Genomic DNA, 19,529 nt, shown 5'->3' with positions numbered 1-19,529 from the left:
CTCCTCAGAAGTTTTGCCTGTACCTCCTCCATCACTATTGACTGCTCAGCTTTTTATTAGATCAATCAAGTGCATTAGGCAGGCCAGGAAAAACAGTTAACACATCTTTACACAGTTAAACAAATACAACACATCTTTGCATAGTTGAATATTCCACAACACCTTTCCCTTCTGCCCTTTGTAGACCTCCTGTCTATCTCTGTTTCCTCCCGTGGCCTAGGTTTCCATCTAAACCTTATTATTATAGGAAGCTGAGGAAGCATGGTGAGTGTTGACACAGTTGAATGCCTGGGTTATCTTTAAGGTAGACATCTGTTTTTACTTTTAAGACAGGGTCTCTTGTAGTCCAGGCTAGCCTTGAACTCACTATGTAGCTAAGATTGGTCTTGAACTTCTGATCTTTCTAACTCCTGAGTAGTGATATGTGCTGACATACCCACCTCTTATTTATTTCTGTGAATGATTTAAGGTGGTGATAATCCACTGTCCTGTAAATTCAGCTTCTAGAGGAACAACATTTTAAACTTAACCCAAGAATGGTGAATAAAACCATTTGAACACCTAGCTATTGGGGGCTGGGAAGAGGTGCAGGCTCAGCTTCCTCAGGGACCACTATTGTACACCTAGCACAGTCCTCCCCAAAGGTAGGCCATGGTGCTCCTCTAACCCCAGAGCCCAGATCCCTGGTGCTAAGCACGGTGCATGCCAGAAAGTGCTTGCTTTTGTTCTGAGTTGGCTTCTACAGTTATCTCAACAAATATGTGACCCAGCTAAAAAGGAGAGAGCCCCCAACATTCAGGTGTGTGGCTGCTCCCCAGCCCTGTCCCGTCCTCTGTTTTCTGAGCAAACCTGTCATAGTGAAATATCTTTGTCGAACATCATGGACCAAAGCACATAGTGGTTGTCCTGTGGGGTGTCATTCCAGGCAGTCTTTGCCATCACTTGCTCTCCAGGAGAACCTATACCTCCTACCCTCTCCTTCCCATTTGCTGCCACAGGCATGACCTGGTGACAGGCCCTGGAAAGCCTCCCCAGCTCGTAACAGTGACTGCCTGTAGTTCATCTTTAGGGCAAATATGCATGTAAGAGGGTCAGGGAACCCAGACACCACCAGCAAATGGTTCCCTCAGATAAAATTGGGAGGATGAGAGCGACGATATGAGCAAAGGGGTCAAGACGGTGATGGGAAAACCCACAGAAGCCACTGATCCCAGCTCACCAACTATGGACCGACAGCAGGGGAACCTGCATGGGACAGAACTAGACCCCCTGAATGCAGGTGACTGTGGGTGGACTGGGCTGTTTATGAGACCACTGGCAGCGGGTCCAGGATCTATCCCTAGTACATGAACTGACTTTTTGGAGCCCATTTTCTATGGAGAGATACCTTGCTCGGTATAGACACAGGGGCAAGGGCCTTAGTCAGGCCTCGTGGTGGTAATGGGACAGATTTCTATGACTCATCATGGGAGACCATGCCCTATCTGAGGAGCAGATGGGGAGTGGGGTGAGGGGGAGGTGGGGGGAGTGGGGTGAGGGGGAGGAGAACTGGGATTGATATATAAAATAAATAAATGTATTATTCAAAATAAATTGGGAAGATGATAGATTGAGCTGCATTCTGCTTTGGTATTAGGGGGTAACAAAAGTTAACCTTTATTTGTCACTTAATGTGCCCTGGCCCCTGACCTGAGCATTTCATCTGCAGGTTAAGCCTCACAGAGTTCATACGAGATTGGTTCCATAGCCCTGAATGGCAAGAAGATTAAGAGTCCTTCATTTACCAGCTCTTGACTTTGGGGATTTTTTTCAGCCCTAGAGTCCTGGTTCCAGATTGGGCTAAGTGATGATATGGACGAAAGCAGCTGGGTACCATTGGCACTGTACTGGGGGTGCTCTAACATCTGGGTACCATTGGCACTGTAGTGGGGGGGGGTACTCTAACATCTGGGTTCCATTGGCACTGTACTGGGGGTGCTCTAAAATCTGGGTACCATTGGCACTGTAGTGGGGGGTACTCTAACATCTGGGTACCATTGGCACTGTAGTGGGGGGTGCTCTAAAATCTGGGTACCATTGGCACTGTACTGTGGGTACTCTAACATCTGGGTACCATTGGCACTGTAGTGGGGGGTGCTCTAACATCTGGGTTCCATTGGCACTGTACTGGGGGTGCTCTAACATCTGGGTACCATTGGCACTGTAGTGGGGGTGCTCTAACATCTGGGTACCATTGGCACTGTAGTGGGGGGTACTCTAACATCTGGGTTCCATTGGCACTGTACTGGGGGTGCTCTAACATCTGGGTACCATTGGCACTGTAGTGGGGGTGCTCTAACATCTGGGTACCATTGGCACTGTAGTGGGGGTGCTCTAACATCTGGGTTCCATTGGCACTGTACTGGGGGGTGCTCTAAAATCTGGGTACCATTGGCACTGTAGTGGGGGGTACTCTAACATCTGGGTACCATTGGCACTGTACTGGGGGTGCTCTAACATCTGGGTACCATTGGCACTGTACTGGGGGGTGCTCTAAAATCTGGGTACCATTGGCACTGTACTGGGGGTGCTCTAACATCTGGGTTCCATTGGCACTGTACTGGGGGTGCTCTAACATCTGGGTACCATTGGCACTGTACTGGGGGTGCTCTAACATCTGGGTACCATTGGCACTGTAGTGGGGGGATACTCTAACATCTGGGTTCCATTGGCACTGTACTGGGGGTGCTCTAAAATCTGGGTACCATTGGCACTGTAGTGGGGGTGCTCTAACATCTGGGTACCATTGGCACTGTACTGGGGGTGCTCTAACATCTGGGTACCATTGGCACTGTAGTGGGGGGGGTACTCTAACATCTGGGTTCCATTGGCACTGTACTGGGGGTGCTCTAAAATCTGGGTACCATTGGCACTGTAGTGGGGGTACTCTAACATCTGGGTACCATTGGCACTGTAGTGGGGGGTGCTCTAAAATCTGGGTACCATTGGCACTGTACTGTGGGTACTCTAACATCTGGGTACCATTGGCACTGTAGTGGGGGGTGCTCTAACATCTGGGTTCCATTGGCACTGTACTGGGGGGTGCTCTAACATCTGGGTACCATTGGCACTGTACTGGGGGGTGCTCTAAAATCTGGGTACCATTGGCACTGTAGTGGGGGTGCTCTAACATCTGGGTTCCATTGGCACTGTACTGGGGGTGCTCTAACATCTGGGTTCCATTGGCACTATACTGGGGGATGCTCTAACATCTGGGTTCCATTGGCACTGTACTGGGGGGTGCTCTAACATCTGGGTTCCATTGGCACTGTACTGGGGGTGCTCTAAAATCTGGGTACCATTGGCACTGTAGTGGGGGTGCTCTAACATCTGGGTTCCATTGGCACTGTACTGGGGGTGCTCTAACATCTGATTACCATTGGCACTGTACTGTGGGGTGATCTAACATCTGGGTTCCATTGGCACTGTACTGTGGGGTGCTCTAAAATCTGGGTACCATTGGCACTGTACTAGGGGGTGCTCTAACATCTGGGTACCATTGGCACTGTACTGGGGGTGCTCTAACATCTGGGTTCCATTGGCACTATACTGGGGGATGCTCTAACATCTGGGTTCCATTGGCACTGTAGTGGGGGGTGCTCTAACATCTGGGTACCATTGGCACTGTAGTGGGGGTGCTCTAACATCTGGGTTCCATTGGCACTGTACTGGGGGGTGCTCTAAAATCTGGGTACCATTGGCACTGTAGTGGGGGGTACTCTAACATCTGGGTACCATTGGCACTGTACTGGGGGTGCTCTAACATCTGGGTACCATTGGCACTGTAGTGGGGGTGCTCTAAAATCTGGGTACCATTGGCACTGTACTGGGGGGTACTCTAACATCTGGGTTCCATTGGCACTGTAGTGGGGGGTGCTCTAACATCTGGGTACCATTGGCACTGTAGTGGGGGGTGCTCTAACATCTGGGTACCATTGGCACTGTAGTGGGGGGGTACTCTAACATCTGGGTTCCATTGGCACTGTACTGGGGGTGCTCTAAAATCTGGGTACCATTGGCACTGTAGTGGGGGGTACTTTAACATCTGGGTACCATTGGCACTGTAGTGCGGGGTGCTCTAACATCTGGGTACCATTGGCACTGTACTGTGGGTACTCTAACATCTGGGTACCATTGGCACTGTAGTGGGGGGTGCTCTAACATCTGGGTTCCATTGGCACTGTAGTGGGGGGTTCTCTAACATCTGGGTACCATTGGCACTGTAGTGGGGGTGCTCTAACATCTGAGTTCCATTGGCACTGTACTGGGGGTGCTCTAACATCTGGGTACCATTGGCACTGTAGTGGGGGGTGCTCTAACATCTGGGTACCATTGGCACTGTAGTGGGGGGTGCTCTAAAATCTGGGTACCATTGGCACTGTAGTGGGGGTGCTCTAACATCTGGGTTCCATTGGCACTGTACTGGGGGTGCTCTAACATCTGGGTACCATTGGCACTGTAGTGGGAGGTGCTCTAACATCTGGGTTCCATTGGCACTGTACTGGGGGTGTTCTAACATCTGGGTACCATTGGCACTGTAGTGGGGTGCTCTAACATCTGGGTTCCATTGGCACTGTACTGGGGGGTGCTCTAACATGTGGGTTCCATTGGCACTGTAGTGGGGGGTGCTCTAACATCTGGGTACCATTGGCACTGTACTGGGGGGTGCTCTAACATCTGGGTTCCATTGGCACTGTACTGGGGGTGCTCTAAAATCTGGGTACCATTGGCACTGTAGTGGGGGGTGCTCTAACATCTGGGTTCCATTGGCACTGTACTGGGGGTGCTCTAACATCTGGGTTCCATTGGCACTGTAGTGGGGGTGCTCTAACATCTGGGTTCCATTGGCACTGTACTGGGGGTGCTCTAACATCTGGGTACCATTGGCACTGTAGTGGGGGGTGCTCTAACATCTGGGTACCATTGGCACTGTAGTGGGGGGTGCTCTAAAATCTGGGTACCATTGGCACTGTAGTGGGGGTGCTCTAACATCTGGGTTCCATTGGCACTGTACTGGGGGTGCTCTAACATCTGGGTACCATTGGCACTGTAGTGGGAGGTGCTCTAACATCTGGGTTCCATTGGCACTGTACTGGGGGTGCTCTAACATCTGGGTACCATTGGCACTGTAGTGGGGGTGCTCTAACATCTGGGTTCCATTGGCACTGTACTGGGGGGTGCTCTAACATGTGGGTTCCATTGGCACTGTAGTGGGGGGTGCTCTAACATCTGGGTACCATTGGCACTGTACTGGGGGGTGCTCTAACATCTGGGTTCCATTGGCACTGTACTGGGGGTGCTCTAAAATCTGGGTACCATTGGCACTGTAGTGGGGGGTACTCTAACATCTGGGTACCATTGGCACTGTAGTGGGGGGTGCTCTAACATCTGGGTACCATTGGCACTGTACTGTGGGTACTCTAACATCTGGGTACCATTGGCACTGTAGTGGGGGGTGCTCTAACATCTGGGTACCATTGGCACTGTAGTGGGGGGTGCTCTAACATCTGGGTACCATTGGCACTGTACTGGGGGGTGCTCTAAAATCTGGGTACCATTGGCACTGTAGTGGGGGTGCTCTAACATCTGGGTTCCATTGGCACTGTACTGGGGGTGCTCTAACATCTGGGTACCATTGGCACTGTAGTGGGGGGTGCTCTAACATCTGGGTTCCATTGGCACTGTAGTGGGGGGTGCTCTAACATCTGGGTTCCATTGGCACTGTAGTGGGGGTGCTCTAACATCTGGGTTCCATTGGCACTGTACTGGGGGTGCTCTAACATCTGGGTACCATTGGCACTGTACTGGGGGTGCTCTAACATCTGGGTACCATTGGCACTGTAGTGGGGGTGCTCTAAAATCTGGGTACCATTGGCACTGTAGTGGGGGTGCTCTAACATCTGGGTTCCATTGGCACTGTACTGGGGGTGCTCTAACATCTGGGTACCATTGGCACTGTAGTGGGAGGTGCTCTAACATCTGGGTTCCATTGGCACTGTACTGGGGGTGCTCTAACATCTGGGTACCATTGGCACTGTAGTGGGGGTGCTCTAACATCTGGGTTCCATTGGCACTGTACTGGGGGGTGCTCTAACATGTGGGTTCCATTGGCACTGTAGTGGGGGGTGCTCTAACATCTGGGTACCATTGGCACTGTACTGGGGGGTGCTCTAACATCTGGGTTCCATTGGCACTGTACTGGGGGTGCTCTAAAATCTGGGTACCATTGGCACTGTAGTGGGGGGTACTCTAACATCTGGGTACCATTGGCACTGTAGTGGGGGGTGCTCTAACATCTGGGTACCATTGGCACTGTACTGTGGGTACTCTAACATCTGGGTACCATTGGCACTGTAGTGGGGGGTGCTCTAACATCTGGGTACCATTGGCACTGTAGTGGGGGGTGCTCTAACATCTGGGTACCATTGGCACTGTACTGGGGGGTGCTCTAAAATCTGGGTACCATTGGCACTGTAGTGGGGGTGCTCTAACATCTGGGTTCCATTGGCACTGTACTGGGGGTGCTCTAACATCTGGGTACCATTGGCACTGTAGTGGGGGTGCTCTAACATCTGGGTTCCATTGGCACTGTACTGGGGGTGCTCTAACATCTGGGTTCCATTGGCACTGTAGTGGGGGTGCTCTAACATCTGGGTTCCATTGGCACTGTACTAGGGGGCGCTCTAACATCTGGGTTCCATTGGCACTGTACTAGGGGGGCGCTCTAACATCTGGGTTCCATTGGCACTGTACTGGGGGTGCTCTAACATCTGGGTTCCATTGGTACTGTACTAGGGGATGCTCTAACATCTGATTACCATTGGCACTGTACTGTGAGGTGCTCTAACATCTGGGTTCCATTGGCACTGTACTGTGGGGTGCTCTAACATCTGGGTTCCATTGGCACTGTACTAGGGGGGCTCTCTAACATCTGGGTTCCATTGGCACTGTACTAGGGGGGCGCTCTAACATCTGGGTTCCATTGGCACTGTACTGGGGGTTGCTTTAGCATGAAGATGAGGCAGCGAGGTGTCTCAGCCTAGAGATGTGCTTTCTGCCAAGTCTGATGGCCTTTGGCCCTTACACCTATGAAATGAAAGGAGAAAACTAACTTCTGCACATTGTCTGACCTCTGACCTCCACATGCCCACCGTGAAAGGCTAGATGCATACACACGCTAAATGAATAAATGGTAAAAAAAAAAAAAAAGTTCTTTTTAAAACATAGAAGATAGCCAGGCGCCACTTTTGAACCCACCGCATTTATGTTCTGAGGGCAGAGTCTCACTTTGAAGGCTTTTTTTCAGCATTTGCCAGGCAAATCAAAGGCAGGGACACTGGAGACCCCTGACCCAGGAGTCCCCTCTGCCGAATGCTTCTGAGTCCACTGGCAGTGACTGGCTCCTACCAAGCGTGAAAAGAGGGCTATTATCTGACTCTACTTGAGGAGGCAGATCCACACATACACCACCTCAGTTTGTCCCCAGAACAACCTGTCAGGACAGAGGTTCCTCTCATTTTATAGGAATTTGCCTCAGGCCACACAGTGAGGGGCTGCCTCAGAATCTGGTTCAGTGTCTGTCTCTCAGCCTTGCTTTGCTTCCCCAGTCACCAGAGAAAAGGAGCTGCACCCCCAGCCACTTGGCCTTGACCAAAGGAGCTGAAGCCAAAGGAACCACAGCCCCCCCCCCCAGACACACACACCAAAAGCAGCACTTCCGCTGCCTGCCCAGAGCTGTGAGTTGTCTGGCCAAATCTGCCCCCGTGTGGCTGTTTGGTGCCCTCTCGAGTGTTTTGTAATATTGTTGCCATTTTAAAGAAGAGAGGTTTTACCTGAAAGACAGATCTACAGCTCTTGAACTCCAAGAAAATCTAGTGACACCAGCCTCCTACAGTCTCCCGTGGCCACAGTCATCTGACCTTTGCTTCCAAGCTCCCTCTGTCAGACACTTTTGCCTCATTTGTGCACCCTGCCTGGTCTGAGCATTAACTTACCTCCCCCCACCCCTTCAACTTGTACCTGACATTCTGCTGTGGGTGGACTTGGTACACTGCAGTTCGTGCACACAGTTGTGTTGCTGTTTGAAACGGACACTGGGCTGTTTATACCCCAACACGGAGCAAATCAAGCCTGCCTGCCTCCTTCCAGTCCCCTTCCTTTTCTTCGGCTCCTTGGCCAATGCATTGCCGCCCCTGCTCTCTTTGGCCCATGACTACATCTGAACTGGAAGTTTGTTCTCAAGAAAAGTAAAGGATAAGAACTTGCTGTGGCGGCCCATGCTTGTAATCCCAGGATTCTGGGTGCTGGGCCAGGAGGATCAATAATTGGAGGCCAGCCTGGGGCCTGGGGGTGTGTGTGTAGCAAAACTGAGGACACAAGCACACTTTAAAAACCACACCTAGGGCTGGAGTGGTTCAGCAGTTAAGAGCTCTTGCTGTGCTTGCAGAGGACCGGAGTTCAGTTCCCAGCACCAACCTCAGGCCACTTATAACAGCAGCCCAGCTCCAGAGATCTGAGACCCTGGGCATCTGAAGGCACCTGCAGTATATGCACATATCCCCTGCATACTCACATACCTACACATAATCTTAAAATTAATAATTCTTTTAATCTTAAAAAAAAACCTCTGCTTTGCAACTGACTGCATTATCAAGCCTTGTGTTTAAAGTACTTCAGTTCAATAGCGTAAAGAAATACTCGGAAACTAAACTTGATAAACAACAAAACCAAAAAGAAAGAGAAAACTAATTGATTTTTTTTTCATTTTAAAGATGAATCATTGAGCTGACAAGAAAGCAAGAGAATCAGAAACAAAGCTTCTTTCAAAGAAAGAGAGGGGGAGGGAAGGAGGGAGGAAGGAAGGAAGGAAGGAAGGAAGGAAGGAAGGAAGAAAGAAAGAAAGAAAGAAAGAAAGAAAGAAAGAAAAGAAGTCCCCAGGCCTGCCTGAGATAGAGAGAATGGTAAGTACTTTTCCCAGAAAGCTAGCCCTCAAGGAGCCACAGCAAAGATGTGTATGAAATTGATCTGCTTTGCAGGAGATTGAGAAAAACCAAACCTGTGCTGATGTCAGTGTAGAAAGATGCTCTTCCTGAAAAGTCACGCCTGTGGTATGATGGCAAGACGATGAGGCAAGACAGTGAGGGTATGGAATTATCAGGCAACATCAGTCCCTGTGTGCGATACTCTGAGCAGCTATCAGAATAGGCACAATCCCTCAAAAAACAACAAAGAAGGAATCTGAGCTCTGAATAAGAGCTGACAGAAGCAAAAGCAATGTCAACAAGCAAACTGGGTATGGGAATTAAGAGACAGAGAGCAAATGTGCTTATCTATTAAAAAGGGTGGGGGGAGGCCTGGCCTTTAAAGGGAGGTGCTCACCTTTAATCCTAGCATTTGGGAGGCAGAGGCAGGTGGGTCTCCAAGCCTGGTCTACAGAATGAGTTCCAGGACAGCCAGGGATACACAGAAAATCCCTGTCTCAAAAAACCAAAAACTAATATAAAATAGAAGTTTGAAAGTCTAAGAAATGAACAAGTGTCTTTTAAAAACTGGATTGTTTTGTTTTGTGACGGGGTCTAGCTATGTATCACGGCTGGCCTCCGACTTATCATTCTCCTCATTTACCCTCCGGAGTGCTGAAATTACAGGTGTGGGCCACTACACGGGGCTCTAGCTTTAGCTTCTTATTTCCCAGCTGGATTTTAGATCCTTGAAGACATGGACCTCAAATTGACACATTTTGTTACTGTTTGACCACTAAAGGAAAGAAACAAAGTGTTCACGTTTTCTTTTGAAATCCAGAGTCTGTAAGAAGATCTTGGAAATGTAACTGTCAAAAACCTTAGTGGAGCCGGGCGATGGTGGCCCACGCCTTTAATCCCAGCACTCGGGAGGCAGAGGCAGGCAGATCTCTGTGAGTTCGAGGCCGGGCTGGACCGACAGCCTCCAAAACAATACAGAGAAACCCTGTCTCGTAAAACCCCCCCCCAAAAAAAAAACCTTAGTGGAAGACAGGAGCCGAGAAGGTGGAAGTCAGTGTTGATATGTTTGAGGAGCAGACCAGCAGGCAATGGACTTTGTCAGTAAGTGGTTCATCTCTATTCTATTTCTTATCGTGAGAAATGAGCATGTGTCCCTGTCTACTTGTTAGATCTACTTAAATGCCCTGCAATTGGAACCTTAGGTACAAATTACTCAATGTGCTACTTCAAGATCTTGTGGACGTATCCATTGCTCTTCAGGGTAAGTTGTGCCTCTTTGGTGCAATTTGGTGTGGGCACTAATACCAAGTTTTCTGGAACTGTCTGATACTAAAGCCCGTGTCATGGGGTGTGATTTGGAACTCAAAGGACATTAAAACTGATTGTGGTTCCTCCACACCTTGAGATGGAGAGAGCCTGTAAACAGGAAGGTGATGGAGGAAAAATGAAGTTGTCAGTTTGAAGTTTAGGCTACCCAGATAAACACCATGCCTGTGCAATAGTAAACCCTGACCAGGAGTGTGAGGAGTAGTAAACCATTGAAATGGATGAGAGTCACCGAGTAAGACCTGCGTGAGGAGGAAGTACCAAGTCCCCCAAACTGGAGATAATTTTTAAAATCCAGTTTCCCATCTGCCCACACTCACACGGCTCTTGGAGCCCTTGTAGATTCGCACTTCTCTACTCTATCATTGAAAGGCTTAGTTTTCTATGTAAGATGACTTTTAAATTCTGTTTGAAATAGACAATGAAGCCCAGTGAATAGTTCTGTAAATGCGTGCACTCCCAGGGGCCCCCGCATGTCTAGGCACTGGCCATCTGTGTGGAGCTCTCAGAATCAGGTCTTTCTGTCCTCTTAAGGACAGAAAGCCCTTGGAACATAGGGATTTTGACAACCCATAACAAGATGAATGGGCCTTTTATTTTCTTCACTTTTGGTCACAAAAATACATCACTGAAGAGGGAGTGGGTTGTCATGACAACTCTGATCAGAAGATTTCACATGATATACATGGGTTTTGGATCCCCACGAGCTGACCTTTCTCAGTGGACAGCAGCAGCAGCAGAAAAAAACAAAAAAAAAAGTGACAAGCTGATGGCCTTGGAAACCCATGTGTCATCCTACACCTGAAAGCTCTCTGGATTAACTGACAGCATGCAGTTCCTTTCACTGCTACATTCAGACTGGATTTGGAAGAAACCAGAGGTCTGGTCTAAAGGAGATCATGATCACATGGCCACTGTGCCCCCCACCCCATAAATTTGATAGTATTGATAAATTGTTCTTCTAAACTGACCACTCCCCAAATAAGCAATTAGAACAGCACTTCTTTCTCAAAAGAATAAAAGCTAGTCTACAGATGTGTTAAGTTGGGCCCTTCATTTGTGTGGTAATTGTACGTTTAAATTAAAATGGTCAGGCCAAAGTTTTTATCAGTGTTTTTTAACTTCTGCGTTCAGTAGATGGCAATGTGAGCAGCTTGGAAAATTCCTCCTAAATCCATAGTGTCATCTTTCCTGAGGAAATTTCTTTCTCTTAGATATAAAACAAGTTTATTGGCCTTAAATTACAGCTTACCCAACATAAGACATGCATTTTTTTACTTGTTTTTACATTTGAGGAAGGTCTTCTTGTCTTCATCAACATATACTCCTCCCTACTTTTTATCAAGAAATACAACATACATATTGAAAATTGCAAAACAGGTTTCAGCTTATGCTACTGGTTCAACCTAATGAATGATTACAAAGAACACAGGTGACGGGGCCATTAGAACACTCAGCATGTAAAGATACTTGCTGCAAAGCCGGGTGACTTGAGTGTGATCCCTGGGACTCAGGAGGAAGGTGAAAGTAGAAAACCACCTCCACCAAGTTATCTGATACACACACACACACACACACACACACACACCACATACACACCACAAACTCATCTACATCACAAACACACACCACACATACACAAGCATACCACATACATCACAAACATACCCCATACACCATAAACACATATACTATGTTATGCACATCACATGCACATGTACACACACATTACATACACATGTACACATGCACTCACACACTCACACAGACATACCACTCACACAAACATACCACACACACATCACAAACATACACACCATGAACACAGACATGCACAAACTCACATGCACATATACATCACACACAGGCACACACATTTTTAAAGAGCTTTAAGGTCAATTACCACCTGAGCCAAGAGAGAACATTATCACCAGCAGCTGAGGTGATCATCCCTAAAGCCTTCCTTCCTCTCCTAGCTCTTCTGTTAGCCTTTGCCTCCCTTTCTTTACAGCTTTCTGGTTTTGATTTTCTATGAATGGAATCAAGCTGTACATGTTCCTTTGAGCCTTGTTTCTTTCTCTTAAGCAGTGCATTAATTTCCATTGTCTGATAGTACTCCATTGTATGAATAACTGTCAATAATCTATACATAGTGACTGTATTTTAACGTTCATTTGATTATTAAGGCAACTGCAAACAGCATTGACCTGAGCTTTCCATGGCGTGTGTGCCTGACCTTGTCATGTATCTAATTGTAGCCACGTGTATTTCTCACTTCTCTTGAAGCCAGATTGTTCTTCAAGGTGGCTGTGCCAATTTACCAGTCTCCTTAGGACCATATAAGCATTCTTCTTGTCCACATTCTCGGCAGCACTAGGAATTGTGCTGTTACACACACACACACACACACACACAAACACCACAGTCACATTTACACACACATTACACACCACAGTCACATTAACACACACATCACAGTCACATTAACACACACACACATCACATTCACATTAACACACACACATACACACACACCACAGTCACATTAACACACACACATCACATTCACATTAACACACACATACACACACACCACAGTCACATTAACACACACATTACACACCACAGTCACAGTTACACACACCACAGTCACATTTACAAACACAACAGTCACATTAACGCACACATACACACACAAACATCATATTTACATACACATATATACACACTGTTGTTGTTTGCCACATCTGTGGGTGATGAAACACTAACTACAAAACTCAACAAAGCCCACATGCAGGTTATTGGGGAAAGGGAGCAAAGGGAGGGGTAAGTGTTAGCCAACTGGGAAAGGGGAAGGGGGCAAACAGGTAGAAGGTGCACACTTAAAATAGAAAGCTTGCACATGCGTACAGAGTCCTTATGCAGCCATATAACACATGGTGTAGCACGCAACACAGGGCCCTTTGAGTTGTCTAAGTATCTGCCTGAATGCCAGTGTGTGTACCCTGCCAGATGTCAGGGAGCATGGTCAACATAAAGCCAGGATATCAACACACAGACATCACCAACACATATCACAAACACAGACACATTTGCATACACGTCCATTGCAGACACATTTACACACACATACCTACATACACAAGCATCACAATCATATTTACACACAGACATCACACACACACATACATTACAAGCACAAACTGCACAAAATTGGGTTGTTTCGCTGTTGTATTTTCTTCTTTTAGTAGCAATGGGTTGAAACAATCACATTTAGCTATTATATATTCAGTAGCTGGGCAGAAACAGAGCATGTAGAAGAAGCGTCTGTATGTCTTCAATCTTGGTGAAATCCAATATCACTGTAAAAGGGATAAGATTCTCCTCATTTAGGAAACTGAAAGCCTGGCTAGCTATGTGGACCACATTCTCCTCATGTCACCTCAAAGCTGCATCCTGCCTTCTGCTGCCTTCATCATCCTCTGACTGTGGCCTCATCTGTCCCCTGCTCCCCTTAGGTCACCACACTTCTCCAGAGCATTTGCTGAGGCACTCTGCGTCACTCTCAGCTCACCTGGTGCATCCTTCCCAAGTCTCAATTCCATCCTCTTCAAAAGCATCAGAAGACGGAAGGATCTTCCATGCTCAAAATGGCCATCTTACCAAACGCAATCTACAGATTCAACACAATCCCCCTCAAAGTCCCAACACAATTCTTTACTCAACTTGAAAGGACAGTACTCAATTTCATATGGAAAAACAGACAAAAGGACTCCCTACAGAATGGGGAAAGATCTTCACCAACACCACGTCTCACCAAGGGCTGATCTCCAAAATATATATAGAACTCAAGAAACTAGATATCAAAATACCAAATAATACAATTAAAAATGGGGTGCATTCTCAACAGAAAAATCTCAAATGGTTGACATATACTTAAAGAAATAGTCAACATCCTTAGTTATCAGGGAAATACAATCAAAACAACTCTGAGATAACATCTTACAGCTGTCAGAATAACTAAGACCAAAAACACAAATGATGGTTCCTGCTGGTGAGGATTTGGATCAAAGGGAACACTCCTCCTTTGCTAGTGGGAGTTCAAACCTGTACATCCACTTTGGAAACCAATATGGCAGTATCTCAGAACATTGGGAATTGACCTACTTCAAGACCCAGCGATATACCCAAAGGATGCTCCATCCTACCATAGGGACACTTGCTCAACTATGTTCACAGCAGTTTTATTCATAATAGCCAGAAACTGGAAACAACCTAGATGTCCCTCAACAGAAGAATGGGTAAAGAAAACATGATACATTTGCACAATAGAGTATTACTCAGCTGTTAAAAACAGTGGCATCATGAGATTTGAAGGCAAATGGATGGAACTAGAAAAAAAATCATCCTGATTGAGGTAACCCAGCCCCAGAAAGACAAACATGGTATGGTATGTACTCACTTATAACTGGATGTTAAGCTGTAAATTAAAGGATAATCATGTTACAATCCACAGACCCAGAGGCTCAAGGTGAGGTGGGGGGGACGGGACTTGGATCTCCTTGGGAAGGGGAAATAGAAATTCCGTGAGTGGACTGAGGACAGGAGGGACAGGGAACATGAGGGATCAGGTTGGGGGAGTACTGAAAGAGACGACTGGAAAGGTGGGGGGCATTTTGGGGTCAGGGAGAAACCTGGTGCAAGGGAAACTCCCAGGAATCTACAAGGATGACCCCAGTAAGACTCCTAGCAAGGTGGATACGCAGCCTGAACTGGCCATCTCCTGTGATCAGGTAAGACTTCCAGTAGAGGCACTGGGACACCAACCCAGCCACACACCCTTTGACCTACACTCTGTCACACCTGTGGGATATGCTGGGGTAAGGGTGGTGCAGAGATTGTGGGAGTGGCCAGCCAATGGCTGGTCCAGCCTGAGACTCATGCCATAGGAGTGAGCTCACTGTCTGGAGGACCAGGAAGCAGAAGCTGAATGGCCCAGAGGCCTAAGAACCAACACTACTGGAGAAAAACGTCAAGATAAGTATGCCTAACAGTAGTCTGCTATACTCGTAGATTGGTACCCAGTTGTCATCAGAGAGCCTTCATGTAGCAATGGATGGAAACAGATGCAGACACCCATGGTCAGACATTAGGCTGAGCTTGAGGAACCCTACTGAAGGGAGCCAGAGGGGTGAAGGACACAAGAAAACCCACAGAACCAAGTAACCTGGGCTCAGGGCCTCACAAAGTCTGAACCAACAACTAGGGAGCCTGATGGGACTGACCTCGGCCCTGTACATATGTGACAACTGTGCAGACTGGTCTTCTTACGGGATTCTTAACAGTGAGAACAGGGGCTGCCTCTAACTCTTTGACTGGCTTTTGGGAACCTAGTCCTTATACTGTGTCTCCTTAGCCAGCTTTAATACAAGGGGAGTGCTTACTTAGTCTTACCACAACTGGATATGCCATGTTTTGTTGATATCCATGGGAGACCTGCCCTCTCTGAACAGAAACTGAGGAAGAGTGAATGGGGGGTGGGTGAGCAGAGGGAAGGTTGGGGAAGGGAATGGGAGGGGAGGAAGAAGGGGAAATTGTGGTCAGGAGGTAAAATAAACAAATTTAATGAAATTCTCAGAAATAAAGTTTTTTTTTCAACCATAAAGGGGCTGGTAATGTGGGACTGTGCATCAGTTTCTTCTGTAAGCATTGTCAAGCTCCTGGGTCCTCACTGACTATGCTTTAGCTACTTCTAATCAGTGCCTTGAGGTCTCCTTGGTAAGAGCCGTCTTGCTGTTGCCCTGTGGACCGCAAGCTGTGCACTCAGAGACAGTGAGTGTGTGGTTGTCTAGGTGTGGCTCTCACATGGCAGGCGCAGAGCAAGTGTGAGAGGAGGAGGAGGGATGATCCCTGGACTCCCCCCACACCTGTGATGTCACGACGCACAGACTGTTAAGCCGCAGGCCCTGTCCACAGAGATACCACGGAAAGCAGCCTATGGCCTTTTATCAGATCAGTGAGTGCATCATGGGAGCTGTAGAAAGTTGCACTACTTGTATCAAGCCCTGTGCGGTGCCTAAGGCAATTGTGGCCATGAAAATATGCCAGTATGCCTCTGTGCAAAGTGGGAAGAAAATGTTACAATTCAGTTACCAAAATCCAATGTGACTTGGCTGCAGGACCGTTCGGCTTGTTTCCCGCTCTCAATGGACATGAAGTAGAACCACACTGTTGTGAAAGTACTGGGCACCTTTAACACCTAAAGGGATTCTTATATGTAAAAAGACTTGGGGAAGAAATCCCAAAGGACATTTTCTACATGACTGCCAAGTCTCTCTGTTCCTACATCCTTACTTCCTTTCATGAGAAACAAAGCTGGGGAGGATTATGGGCATTGAGGCTAAAGCAAGGCTGAGGTATCGGAAGACAGTGGCAGCCACTCCAGGAGTTGGATGCTGCCTAAGCGAGGTAGGGGCTAGCTGTTGCCTACCTCCAGCTCGAGCACGACTGGCCATTTATGGCTGAAGCAGCAAAAGCAAATGAACCCCCATGTGTACAAGGCACAGACAGCTGCTCTCTTGGGGTGGCCAACTGGAGGAAATACCAGGAGGCACTCAAATATCAGTTCAATGCCTTCTATGGGGGGAAGAGCACTCAGCAGGACATCTGTGAGGCTCAGTACAGCCCATCCTAAGGCATTTGCTGTAAGGGCAGAATGTCAGATGCTCGCCTATGGGCCTACAGGGACAGGGAAGGTACAATGCTGGACAGCCCAGTACAGCCTAGGGCTCTCATGGACCTCCTGTAGCTTACAAGGGAAGAAAGCACAAAGCGTCAGCCTTGGAACCTTTCTGTCACTGTGTCCTATTTAGAGATCTACCAGGAAGATGTATTAGACCTCTTGGATCCTGCATCAGGAGACCTAGCGATCTGAGAAGACTCTTGAGGAAACATCTGGTTCCCGGCCTCACACAGAAGCCCACAACTAGCTTCTCTGACTTTGAGCAGCACTTCCTGCCAGCCAGTAGAAATCTAGTTGTAGGAACCACCCGGCTTATCCCGCACTCTTCCCATAGACATGTCATTTGCTGGGCTCCCAGGGGAGCCAAGGGACACCTCCACTGAATACCCCAAAGCAAGAGCCAATGGTACTCATTAAGACAGTGGAGGAAAAAGACTTGGAGATTGAGAGGCTTAAGACGAAGCAAAAAGAACTGGAGGCCAAGGTGCTGGCCCAAAAGATGCTGGATCTAAAGGAGAAAAAGAACACACGTCTCCTGCCCCTTCCCCTCATACAGGCCGTGGCAAAGCCCCTGAAAAAGGCTGTGGTGCTGCCCCTACAGCTGATTTAGAAGCAGACAGAGGCAAAGATCCATACCCTGAAGAGAGGCCACAGAAGAAAGCTGGAGCCATCACATGTGTCCAAACCTGTGGAAAAGGATGAGGACTGCTGGGAGCTATAGATTAGCACAGAGTTACTGGCAAATGGGCACAAAAATGTTTTATTGGATCTGCTGAATGCTCATCTTGGGGTCTGCACAGCCTGCAGCCCAGTGGCCAGAAGAAGGCCCAACTTCTCCTGGTCTGGAGGAAGCTCCATGGTCCCCTCAGCAAGGTGGAGGACTTGGAACAGATGGAAGGCATCTCCGGAAAGCAGGTGGAGTCTTTCCTGAAGGTGATCCTCTTGAGCTTGGCTGCTGACCAGCACTCTGGTCCCTGCTGACTACTAGCTCTTAACACATTTTTCTTTTAAAATCCTCGTGTAATGACATGTTTGTGTAAATTCAGCTTTTATTCCAAAAAAAGAAAGGAAAGAAAGAAATGAAGCTAAGGGGGCCGAAGACATGGCTCAGCGGTTAAGAGCACTGACTGCTGGATTCAATTCCCAGCACCCACATGGCAGCTCACAACTGTCTGTAACTCCTGTTCCAGGAGACCCAACACCCTCACACAGACATGCATGCAGACAAAACACCAATGCACATAAAATTAAACTAAATCTTAAAGAAACAAAGCTAAGGAAAAATTGCCAGCACCTCCTCACGAGCAAGGGATTCTGCTTAGCAGACACTAGCCACTGTGATCTGTCTTAGTGGACACTAGCCTCTGGTCTGTCTTAGTGGACACTAGCCTCTGTGATCTGTCTTAGTGGACACTAGCCTCTGTGATCTGTCTTAGTGGACACTAGCCTCTGTGATCTGTCTTAGTGGACACTAGCCTCTGTGATCTGTCTTAGCGGACACTAGCCTCTGTGATCTGTCTTAGCGGACACTAGCCTCTGTGATCTGTCTTAGCGGACACTAGCCTCTGTGATCTGTCTTAGCAGACACTAGCCTCTGTGATCTGTCTTAGTGGACACTAGCCTCTGTGATCTGTCTTAGTGGACACTAGCCTCTGTGATCTGTCTTAGCGGACACTAGCCTCTGGTCTGTCTTAGCAGACACTAGCCTCCATGCATGTGTCTTGACTGAACTGAACCCACTGTCACTAAAAAGAACAACCTAGAGAAGATGGATCCCTGCTTACTATTTATTTGGATTTTTGGAGACAGGGTCTCACTATATAGCCCAGACTGACTTGAACCTGCCATCTCCTACTTCAGCAGACCCCCAAGCTCTAAGCTTGGAGACATGTACCACGACACCCAGCAAAATGCATCTTTTGAAACAGAGATGAAAGCTGGGCAGTGGTGGCGCATGCCTTCAATCCCAGCACTCGGGAGGCAGAGGCAAGCAAATCTCTGCGAGTTCGAGACCAGCCTGGTCTACAAGAGCTAGTTCCAGGACAGCCTCCAAAGCCACAGAGAAACCATGTCTCAAAAGAAAGAAAGAGGGAGGGAGAGGGAGGGAGGGAGGGAGGGAGGGAGGGAGGGAGGGAGGGAGGGAGGGAGAGAGAGATGAACTTTATGAACTCATGTACCTGCGTTTTACCGCCAGTACCACCTCCCCATTCCAATCTTGCATAACTCTGAGAAACTGAATAGTTACTGAACAGGGATGAATGAGCCTCACAATCGGGATCTTATTCTAAAAGCATAAAACTTTAAAACCATCTTGGGGGGTGACATGGAGCCTGCCAGTGGAGACCCCAGCAAGCATTTGCCCCGCTGTTTTGCCTGCGTGAACCCTGAAATTAACTGGGGTGGGTTGGTCTGCTTTGCAACTACATCTAATGCTACCCTCA

General features: G+C 47.9%; 1 pseudogene; it reads left to right on the top strand.

Moving 5' to 3' along the window:
• The first annotated feature begins 16,733 nt into the window (after nt 1–16,733).
• Nucleotides 16,734–18,069, top strand: LOC101830334 (annotated as a pseudogene).
• The last annotated feature ends 1,460 nt before the right edge of the window (nt 18,070–19,529 follow it).

This window comes from Mesocricetus auratus, unplaced genomic scaffold (genome assembly GCF_017639785.1).
Source record: "Mesocricetus auratus isolate SY011 unplaced genomic scaffold, BCM_Maur_2.0 Super-Scaffold_100018, whole genome shotgun sequence".
NCBI lineage: Eukaryota > Metazoa > Chordata > Mammalia > Rodentia > Cricetidae > Mesocricetus > Mesocricetus auratus.
The sequence above is the reverse complement of the archived record's forward strand: the minus strand, read 5'-3'. Positions and strand labels throughout refer to the sequence as shown.